Here is a 12306-nt window from a genome sequence, read left to right on the forward strand (position 1 = left end):
AAGCTAAAAGCAGTGGATGTCCAAAGAGACTTGCGGGTCCAGGTACAAACAGCTCAGAAATGTCAACAGGTACAGAAAAAATGGAGATGAGAAGGAATTTCTTCTCTCAGGGTTGTAAATCTGTGGAATTCTCTGCCCCAGAGAGCTGTGGAGGCAGGGTCATTGAATATATTTAAGGCGGAAATACAAAGATTTTTCAGCGATAATGGAATAAAGGGTTATGGGGAGCGGGCAGGGAAGTGGAGCTGAGTCCATGATCAGATCAGCCATGATCTTATTAAATAGCGGAGCAGGCTCGAGCGGCCAAATGTCCTGGAAATAGGCAGTCTTAGTTATGCTGCGGATATGTGGTCGAAAGTTTATTTCAGGATCAAATATGACACCAAGGTTACAAACAGTGTGGTTCAGCCTCAGACAGAAGTTGGGAAAAGGAATAGAGTCAGTGACTAGAGAACGGAGTTTGTGGCAGTGACAAAACACACTAACATAAGAAATAGGAGCAGGAGTAGGCCATACAGCCCCTCGAGCCTGCTCCGCCATTCAATAAGATCATGGCTGATCTGATCATGGACTCAACTCCACTTCCCCGCATGCTCCCCATAACCCCTTATCCCCTTATCGTTTCAGAAACTGTCTATTTCTGTCTTAAGTTTATTCAATGACCCAGCTTCCACAGCTCTCTGAGTCAGCGAATTCCACAGATTTACAACACTCAGAGAATAAATTTCTCCTCACCTGTCTTAAATAGGCAGCCCCTTATTCAATAGCTTCAGTTTTCCCAATATTCAATTGGAGAAAATTTCTGCTCATCTGGAACTGGATGTCGGACAAGCAGTTTGACAATTTAGAGACACCACTATCATCAATGCCACCCTCTTCATGAACAAGAAGCAGTTCCACTCCCATTAATGTGCGACTGGTCTATGACCATAGGTACAGAATCTTGCATGTTAATGGAAATCACACGATTCTGTCACCTTACAGCAATCCATGGTTATACCATTATTTCAATGATAAGGAAGACTGGATGGAATCTAGGAAATACAGACTGTCCATTGTAGTCATGGCTTCTTATTCCATTGAGACACTAGAGTTGCATGCAGCTACCAGCGTCATAATGGTGCAATAATATGCTAATGACTTAGACATATGTCCATAATGTGAGGTCAGCTCTTTGCACTGAAAGTACACATAACACCTGAGGATAAGGTGATTTCTTCACCCAGAGGGTTGTGGGGGTCTGGAACTCACTGCCTAAAAGAGTGGTAGAGACAGAAACCCTCATCACATTTAAAAAGTACTTGGATATGCACTTGAATGCTGTAACCTGCAGGCTACGGACCTAGAGCTGGAAAGTGGGATTAGCTGGATAGCCTTGTTGGCCGGCACGGACACGATGGGCCGAAATGGCCTCTTTCCGTGCTGTAAATTTCTATGATTCTATTTCTATGGTAATCAATCCCATTGCCTCTGTGCTGGTACCACATCATCTGCACCAATAAGTCATGTGAGCTCAGGTTTGAGATATCAAAGATTTGACGCAATGCCCTTTGCTCCACAGACGTAGCTTTGGATGGAAATTCAATTACAGTTTCATATAATTTCTGAATAGCTTGGGACTGCAATTCCATTGGGGCTCCACCAGCCTCCTATCCAAGATACAGCAAGACACTGGTAGAATCACCACAGAATTTCAGTCCATTATTTCAGAGGTGGCCTTAGACTTCCCAACTGGTTTGCCTCTGAGCTACACTGTGGCTAACCATGGCTCTAAATATGAACCCTTTTAAATTCTCTATGCCAAAACAGAGACAACTTTCTCTTTGGAAGTTTTGTGATAACTACAGTTGGCTAAAAAAAAAATCCTTTTCCATTATCTGCAGCTTGTTGATAAAAGATACAGCACCATTTTGTGTAGAAAAAGTGGGACAACCCCTTGATTGTCCTTCTGAGCCATTGTTCTGTTGGACACTGGGTCTCACCTTATTGGAAAAATGTCAAACAAAAAGAGCAAAACAGATTAAACGTTTAAACATATGGGGGCTGAAGTTTCATGGAGATTTCACCACAGAATTCCAGCCTCATGGAGTTGCATATCTGATTTGGAGTGAAAATTGTTACAATACATTAAATCAAGACTTGTGAATCTCACTCCAAATCAGTGAAATCAGATAGTTCTGCCTCTATACCATAGTCGCTAATCTATCTCACTGCAGTACTTTATGACCTTTGCTTGTTACTTTGATAAGTACCTTTGACTATTAAACTATGAAACTGGAATGTCTTGGTGATTGGTTCTTAGCTTTAACCTTACAGTTAAGAGTCTATGAGTGTCTGACAGTAAATAAAAATATTAACATTAATATTAAAATACAGGTTGAATCTTCCTTATCTGGAACCCTTGGGACCTAGCCTGTTCTGGAAAAGGGATTTTTCCGGACGAGGGGTGGTCACGTTAAATTGGATGGTACAGGTACTGAGCAAGGGGATATTGGGGCTGGCTGGCTTGGGGCTGGGAGTGCGGCAAAGAGATAATGGATGGGGGGGGGGGGGGCAGTGGGGCGGCGGTGGTCAGGCCAGCGATTGCAGGAATTGGCAGCGAGGAAGGACTTCAATTTGTTCATGTCAGAGTTCTGCACATGCGCCACCCAGTGGCCGGGAATGGTTCCGGATGAGGGGTGGTTCCGAATAAGGGAGTTCTGGATAAGGGAGGGTCAGCCTTGTCCATAATTTGAGCATTCCTCTGCACTCTGTGCTCCACAGAGGCCTAATTAAAAGATGTCAGTATTGAGGCCTGGGACACTCCACTAAGTTCTTTCCCCTTCTTCTTCTGACATCATCTTCCTAAGTAGTCTTTGCTGCTTTGTATCCTTCAGACAGTTCCTTGTCCAGCATAGTGGTTATGTTACTGGACTAATGATCGGAGACATGAGTTCAAATCCCACCACGGCAGCCCGGGGATTTAAATTCAGCTAATTAAATAAATCTGGAATAACAAGTTAGTACAGGTGCGATGTCCAAAGCTGGAGTTCCAGAATCTGGACACCGGGCCGATCCGTGACGGCGTTGTCCGGAAACTGGAAAATATTCTGAAATCCGGTCTTCCCTGACATCCTCGGCCTGACCTCGGCCCAAAATCCGGCCGCCCTATCTCCAGCGGCTTGACCTCCCTTCCCCACCGACCTCCAGCGACCCGACCTCCTCCCCCCTCCAACCTCCAGCGGCCCAACAAACCCCCCCTCCCCTACTTGCCTCGGCCCAGGCAAGGACGTTTCGAAATCTGGAAATACCTGGAATCCGGAACGGCCTCGATCCCAAGGTTTCCAGATTTCGGACGTCACACCTGTACCACTATTAGATTGTTCTAAAAAACAATCTGGTTCACTAAGGTCCTTTAGAGAAGGAAATCTGCCATCATTACCTGGTCTGGCCTATATTTGACTCCAGACCCACAGCAATGTGGTTAACTCTTAATGGCCCAGCAAGCCACTCAGTTATAAGAAACTGCTACGAGAAAACTGCAGCAATTGAAGAAGGCAGCTCGCCACCACCTTCTCAAGGGCAATTAGGGTTGGGCAATAAATGCTGGCCTTGCCAGCGACGCCTACATCCGGGAACGAATAAAAAGTTCCAGATGTCACCAGAATTTTTTTTTTGTTTTAACCTTATGTAGCAATCTAATTTCATGAACTTGGTCAAAGGACTTCTGGAAGACCTACCACGGAGTACAATTGGGATGTCACCTTCTTGACAAGGTTGTTTCTTCTGAAGAAAAGAAAGAACTTGCATTTCTTTCACAGCTTCAGGAAGTCCTAAAGCACTTTACAACCAAAGAATTACTTTTGAAGTGCAGTTACTGCTGTTATGGAGCAGACAAGGCAGTCAAGTTATGCCCAACCAGGTCCCACAAACAGCAGTGAGATGAATAACCACATAATCCACTTAGGTAGTGTTGGTTGAGGAAAAATATTGTGCAGAACATCTGGAAAACTGCCCTGCTCTTCTTCAAAATAGCACCGTGGGATCATTTACATCTTCCTAAGAGGGCAGATGGGTCCTCGGTTTGACATCTTATTTTAAAGATGGGACCGTTGACAATGCAGCACTCCCTCAGAATTGCGCTGAAGTCTCAACCTAGATTGCATGTTCACGTCCTGGAGTAAGTCTTAGAACCCACAACCGTCTGACTCAGAAGCATCAGTGCTCCCAGTAATGCAAAGCTGACACCTGAATCATAAAGCCAAATTGGCTGCTATTTGTTATGAAAGTTAATCCTCAGTGGTATCTGTAATACCACATACATCGAAAAATAATGAGAGAACTCTGAATAACATAGGTTTAGTACCAAGGGATCCGTACCTGCTCCCAATCAGGAAAACATACTATCATAACACCGTTACAAATTCACTTTGGCTTGGATCTATTGCTTTTAGTTTTTGGTGTTTTGCATTATTTCTGCTCTAATATTCATGCGAATAGGCTTATAAATTTTAATACTGCACATTGACCCTTTTTAAATGCTCAGAAGCCTTATTAGTTGGGGCCCTCCTATTTTAATTTACTATAACTAGAACTGTTTTCACAAAGTTTTCATAGAATTTTGCAACCTACAGCACAGAAATCACCATTGAGCTCAACTGGTCTATGCCAGTGTTTATACGCCCCACAAACTTTCTCCCACTCCAATTACTGTCCCTAAATCTGTATATTCCGTTTTCCCTCATGTGCTCATCAAGCCTCCCCTTTAATGCCTCAATGCTATTATCTGCTCCAATCACTCCATGTGGCAGCGAATTCCAACCCACTCGAAGGAAATTCCTCCTAAACTCTTTATTTCATTTTTCTTAATTTATTCATGGGATGTGGGCATCGCTGCCAAGGCCAACATTTATTGTCTATTCAAAATTGCCTATCAGAAGGTGGTGATGAGCTGCCACCTTGAACTGCTACGGTCTATTTGGTGAATATACTCCCACAGTGCTCTTAGGGATGGAGTTCTGGGATTTTGACCCAATGATGATGAAGGAACGGCGATATATTTCCAAGTCAGGATGGTGTGTAACTTGGAGGGAACTTGGTGATGGCGGTGTTTTCATGCGCTTGCTGCCCCCTTGTCCTTCTAGGTGGTAGAGGTTGTGGGTTTGGCAGGTGCTGTCGAAGAAGCCTTCGTGAGTTGCTACAGTGCATCTTGTAGATGGTACACACTGCAGCCACGGTGTACCAGTGGTGGAGGGAGTGAATGTTTAAGGTGGTGGATGGGGTTCCAATCAAGCGGGCTGCTTTGTCCTGGATGGTGTCGAGTTACTTGAGTGTTGTTGGAGCTGTACTCATCCAGGCAAGTGGAGAGTATTCCATCACATCCTGACTTGTGCCTTGCAGATGGTGGAAAGGCTTTCGGGAGTCAGGAGGTGAGTCACTCGTCGCAGAATACCCAGCCTCTGACCTGCTCTTGTTGCCACAGTATTTATGTGGACGGTCCATTTGAGTTTCTGGTCAATGGTCACCCCCCAGGATGTTGATGGTGAGGGATTAGCCAATGGTAATGTCATTGAATGTCAAGGGGAGGTGGTTAGGCTCTCGCTTGTTGGAGATGGTCATTGCCCAGCACTTATGTGGCATGAATGGTCCTTGCCATTTATCAGCCAAGCCTGAATGTTGTCCAGGGCTTGCTGCATGCGGGCATTTAAAAACAGAAGAATCATAAGAAATAGGAGCAGGAGTAGGCCATTTAGCCCCTCGAGCCTTCTCTGCCATTTGATAAGATCATGGCTGATCTGATCCTGGCCTCAACTCCACTTTCCTTCCCTCTCCCCATAACTGTGATGTATTTAACCCCTTGTAACCTGTATTACATTACCATCTGAGGGCCTACCTGTTGGAGTCCTAAGGGATCCCAGCATCCCTTGGAAGCACGATATATAAGCAGGCCACCCACGAGGTACCTGCACTCTGGAGTCTTATTAAAGGAGCTAAGGTCACACTTGCTCATTGTACACAGTACTCAGTTTCATCTTTTATTAAAAGCATACCAATAACCCTTGACTCCCTTATCATTCAAAAATCTGTCTATCTCCACCTTAAATATATTCAATAACACAGCCACCACAGCTCTCTGGGGCAGAGAATTCCAAAGATTCACGACCAATCTGAGAGAAGAAATTCCTCCTCATCTCCATTTTAAATGTTAGACCCCTTGTTCTGAGACTATGCCCCTTAGTTCTAGATTCCCCTGCGAGGGGAAACATCCTCTCTGCATCTACCCTGTCAAGCCCCCTCAGAATCTTATACATTTCAATAAGATCACCTCTCATTCTTCTAAACTCCAATGAGTATAGGCCCAACCTGCTCAACTTTTCCTCAGAAGACAACCCCTTCATCTTAGCAATCAACCGAGTGAACCTTCTCTGAACTGCCTCAAATGCAAGTATATCCCTCCTTAAATAAGGAGACCAAAACTGTACGCAGTACTCCAGGTGTGGTCTCACCAAAGTCCTGTACAGTTGTAGCAAGACTTCCCTACTTTTATACTCCATTCCCCTTGCAATAAAGGCCAATATTCTATTTGCCTTTCTAATTACTTGCTGTACTTGCATACTAACTGTTTGAGTTTCATGTACAAGCCCCCACAGATCCTTCTGTCCTGCAACATTTTGTATTCCCTCTCTGTTTAAATAATAATTCGCTTTTTTATTTTTCCTACCAAAGTAGATAACCTCACATTTTCCCACATTATACTCCATCTGCCAAATTTTTGCCCACTCGCTGAGCCTGTCTGTATCCCTTATCATTTTTCATTTCTCAATACTGCACTGATCTCATCCTTTATTAACAGAGCTACTCCACCTCCTTTTCCTTTCTGCCTATCCTTCTGAAATATCAAATACCCCTGAATATTCAGTTCCCAGCCTTGGTCACCTTGCAACCACATCTCTGTAATGGCTAATGGATCATACCCATGTTTTTCTATTTGTGCCGTCAACTCATCTATCGTTACGAATGCTGCGTGCATTCAGATAAAGCACATTTAATTTTGTCTTTGTACCATTTTTCCCTACTCTGACTCTAATTGCTGGTACACTCTTCTGTTTATACGCTCTGTCCCTTCCTGTCACACTCTGGTTATCAATATCCCCATCGCTACCCTGCTCTATTGCCTTCTACTTTCTCTTTGACTTTTTTTAATTTCCCCTCATCCGAACCCTTCCCCCCCTCTATTTAGTCTAAAGCCCTCTCGACAGCCCTAGTTATCTGATTTGCCAGGACACTGGTCCCAGCATGGTTCACATGAAGCCCGTCCAATGGAACAGCTCCCTATTTCCCCAACACTTGTGCCAATGCCCCATGAATTGAAACCCATTTCTCCCACACCAATCTTTGAGCCACGCATTCATCTCTCTGATCTTATTTACCCTATGCCAATTTGCTCATGGCTCAGGTAGCAATCCAGAGATTATTACCTTTGTGGTTCTGCTTTTTAATTTAGCCACTAGCTGCTATACTCCCTCAGCAGGATCTCTTTCTTTGTCCTACCTATGTCGTTGGTACCCACGGGGACCACGAAAACTGGATCTTTCCCCTCCCACTCCAAGTTCCTCTCCAGCACAGAGGAGATGTCCTTAACCTTGGCACCAGGTAGGCAACATAGCCTTCGAGACTCACGCTTTCGGCTGCACAGAGCAGTATCTATCCCCCTAACTATACTGTCCTCTACCACTACTACATTTCTTTTTACTCCCCCAACTTGAATGTCCCCCTGTATGAAGATGCTGTGGTCAGTTTGCTCATCCTCCCTGCAGTCCCTGCTCTCGTCCACATGGAGCAAGAATTTCGAACCTGTTGTACACGTGCAACGGCTGAGGGTCCTCCAATTTATCTTCTGGATCCCCATACCTGTCTCACCCATTCACACCCTCCTGTCCCTGACCACAGACCAAATTTGAAGTATTTATCCTAAAGGGTGTGACTGCCTCAAGGAACACAGAGTCCAGGTAACTCTCCCCCTCCCTGATGTATCGCAGTGTCTGAAACTCGGACTCCAGCTCATCAACTCTGAGCCAAAGTTCCTCGAGCCGCCAACACTTGCTGCAGATGTGGTCGCTGTGGATCACACTGGTGTCCACCAGCTCCCACATACTACAGCCTGCCCTGCCATCTCTATTGTATTTTATTTAACTCATTAGGTTTTCATGTTTTAAAATATCAAATTATCTATGTATAGTTTTTAAATCTGTAATCACAGCTCTTAATTTAAACCAATGTTCAAGCTTAGAAAAAAAGAGAAATACTCACCAACCAATCACTTACCTACTTTCCTGTGACATCACACTTTGATTTTTTTTTTTAATTCTTTTCTTCCCGTCACAGATCTGTTCACTCTGCTCACAGCTAGCTGCTCCTGCTCTCGGAGCTGGTTTCAGGCACTGCCTTTTATCTTTCCTGCTCTGGCCACTATCTTTTATCCCCCTGCTGCTCACGCTCTGGGCGCTGCCTTTTACCTTTCACACTCTCGGCCCTGGTCTCGGGCGCTGACATTTACCTTTCACACTCTCGGCCCTGGTCTCGGGCGCTGACATTTATCTTTCCCACTCTCGGCCCTGGTCTCGGGTGCTGACACTTACGTTTCCCACTCTCGGCGCTGGTCTCTGGCGCTGCCATTTATCTCCCCGCTGCTCCTGCTCAGACTGCTTCATTATCTGAGGAGTTGTGAATGGAACTGAACATTGTGCAATCATCAGCGAATATCCCCATTTCTGACCTTATGATAGAGGGAAGGTCATTGATGAAGCAGCTGAAAATGGTTAGGCCTAGAACGCTGCCCTGAAGAACTCATGCAGTGCTGTCCTGTGGCTGAGATGATTGGCCTCCAACAACCACAGCCATTTTTCTTTGTGCTAGGTATGACTCCAGCCAGTGCAGAATTTGCCCCCTGATTCCCATTGACTTCAATTTTCTGGACTCCTTTGATGCCACACTCGGTCAAATGTCGCCTTGATTTCAAGGTCAGTCACTCTCACCTCACCTCTGGAATTCAGCCCTTTTTTCCCATGTTTGGACCAAGGCTGTATTGAGGTCTAGAGCCGAGTGGGCATTACCACCACTGATGGGACAGTACGTACCCAGGGATGGTGATGGAGGAGTGTGGGACATTTGCTGAAAGGTATGATTCTGTGAGTGTGATTATGTCAGGCTGTTGCTTGACTAGTCTGTCTGATAGCTCTCTTAATTTTGGCACAAGTCCCCAGATGTTAGTGAGGAGGACTTTGCAATGTTGACTGGGCTGTTGTGCCTTTGTCGTGTCTGAATCCGGTGCCTCGGTCGATGCTGCATGGTCCGTACTGTTTTAATTTTATTATTTTTTTGTAACAGTTTATTACAACTGTGACTTTCTAGGTCATTTCATAGGGCAATTAAGGGTCAACCACATTGATGTGGGTCTGCAGTCACATAAAGGCTTACCGGGTAAGGATGGCAGATTTCCTCCCCAAAGAACATTAGGGAACCAGATGAATTTTTACGACAATCTGGTAGAGTCGTAGTACCAGTACTGATTTTAGCTTTTTATTGCAAATGTATTTAATTAACTGGATTTAATTTCTCCAGCTGCCGTGGTGGGACTGGAGCTCATGGATCATTAGTCCAGGCTTCGGAATTGCAAGTCCTGTCATGTAACCACTGTGCTACCGTCCCCAAATCTGCAGTATTTGGGCTTCCCCATGCAGAGTCTGCATTGGCTATCTTATAGTTATGCCCCTTGTTTTGAACTCACCCATGGGTGGAAACAGTTTCTCCTATACAACTCCTTCTTCAGAACTTTCAAGACCTCTATTGGGTCGCCTCTTAGTTGTCCCTTTTCCAGAGAAAAGAGCCCCAGCCTGCTCAATCTTCCCGATAGTTCCACCCTTGCATTCTCACAATTCTGGTATATGTAAAGAAAGAATTTATATAGCGCTGCTAATGATCTTAGGACGTACCAAAGCGCTTTACAGCAAATGAAGTACTTTTGTACTATAATTATTATTATAATGTAGGGGAACGCAGCAGCCAATTAGCACACAGCACGTTCCCACAAACAGCAAGGAGATAATGACTAGATAATCTTTTTTTTTTAAATGATATTGGCTGAGAGACAAACATTGGCTGATGGACACTGGGGAGAACTCCTCTACTCTGCTTTGACTAGTGCCATGGAATCTTTTACATCCACCCAAGAGGGCAAAAGGGTCTCGGATTAACACCTTATTTGAAGGACAGCACCTCCAAAAATGCAACGCTCCTTCAGTTCTGCACTGAAGCCTACATTATGTGCTCAAATCTCTGAGGTGAAAGTCGTACCACTGAGCCAAGGCTAGCATATTCTTGTAACATCCTTGTAAATCTTTTCTGCATTTTCTCCAGTGCTTCAATATCCTTTTTCCAAATATGGAGTCCAGAACTGCAAACAGCAAAGATTCCAGTATTTTTCCTACCACTCTGGAATTCAGCTCTCTTGTCCATGTTTGGACCAAGGCTGCAATGAGGTCTGGATCCGAGTGGTCCTGGCAGAATCCAAATTGAGCATTGGTGAGCAGGTTATCGGTGAGTACGTGCCGCCTGATTGCACTGTCGATGACACCTTCCATCACTTTGCTGATGATTGAAAGTAGACTGATGGGCCAGATTGAATTTGTCCTGCTTTTTGTGGACAGGATATATCTCAGCAATTTCCATTTTGTCAGGTAGATGCCAGTGTTGTAGCTGTACTGGAACAGCTTGGCTAGAGGCACGGTTGGTTCTGCAGCACAAATCTTCAGCACTACAGCCAGGATGTTGTTGGGGCCCATAGCTTTTGCTGTATCCAGTGTGCTCAGTCATTTCTTGATGTCACATGGAATGAATCAAATTGGCTGAAGACTGGCTTCTGTGATGGTGATCATTGAGTATGGGGATGTTCATGGCACCTCTTTCTCCTGTTAATTGATTAATTGTCCATCATCATTCACGACTGGACTTGAAGGACAGGACAGCTTTGATCTGATCTGCTGGTTGTGGGATCGCTTAGCTCTATCTCTTGTATGCTGCTTCTGCTGCATAGCATGCATGTAGTCCCGTGTTGTAGATTCACCAGGTTGGCACCTCATTTTTAGGTACACTTGGTGCTGCTCCTGGCATGCTTTTCTGCACTCCTCATTGAACCAGAGTTGGCCCCTGGCATGATGGTAATGGTAGAGTGAGGGATATATTGGGCGATGAGGTTATAGATTGTGGTGGATTACAACTCTGCTGCTGCTGATGGCCCACAGCGCCTCCTGGATGCCCAGTTTTCAACTGCTAGATCTGTTCTGTATCTTTCCCATTTAGCACGGTGGTAGTGCCACAGGCCGGGGCCATTGGAGGGAGCAGTGTGCGGCGGCCTGGCCCGGAAATCGGCACGGTACCGGCCTGCAAGACCATCAGCAGGCCGGGGCCACTGGAGGGAGCAGCTTGCAGCAGCATACCACTGCAGGGAGCAGCGCGTGCTGTTGCAGGAGGGCGACGGCTACGAAGCCAGGTCGCTGATTGCAGTGGGGACAGGTGCAGCAGGAGGAGCGAAGGAGCAGCAAGAGTCCGTAGAGGGAAGTGACTGGGGCCCAGGAGAGGCATGAATCTGGGGCCCAGAAGAGGCGAGGGCCCAGGGGCAGCACGGGCTAGCCCACACTGTGATATGTGTGCGCGCTCGGTCTGTGCAGCAGAGCTGGTCTCCAGTTAGTCTTGGGTAATCCTTGCCACTGGACCAAGACCTATCTCTGTCAAGCCCGTGTGATGGCTGGTGTGCAACGGCCACCACATGTTAAAAAATCCAAGCACAGGCATCTTCCACCCTTCACGATGTAGTTCGGGATCTGGAATATTAGGTCCTTCATTGAAACACCTGTGAACTCATCCCTTTTTGGCGTGGTAGCAAGTCATCCTCGCTTCGAGGGACTGTCTATGATGATGAGTGCCATACAACACGATGGAGGGTGTCCTCAGTGTGAAGACGGGACTTCGGCTCACAAGGACTGTGTGGTGGTCATTCCAACCAATACTATCATGGATAGATTCACCTGCGACGGGTAGATTGGTGAGGACAAGCCTGTCCCAGCAGTTCAACTCCTTCCTGTCCCCGTACTGGTGCCAGTATCCCATAATGGCATCGCCACACAGAGGAAATTTGCAAAAGGTGTAACATGCAAAAGGAGCAGAGGCAACTACTGCGAGGATGTGATCCAGCTCACCCCTTTTTTGGGAATGAGTAACGTTCCCCCCTCCTGCTCTTCCCCAACTCTTTATACACAGTCCAACCTCGAG

Source organism: Pristiophorus japonicus, chromosome 8 (genome assembly GCF_044704955.1).
Source record: "Pristiophorus japonicus isolate sPriJap1 chromosome 8, sPriJap1.hap1, whole genome shotgun sequence".
Taxonomy (NCBI): Eukaryota; Metazoa; Chordata; class Chondrichthyes; family Pristiophoridae; genus Pristiophorus; species Pristiophorus japonicus.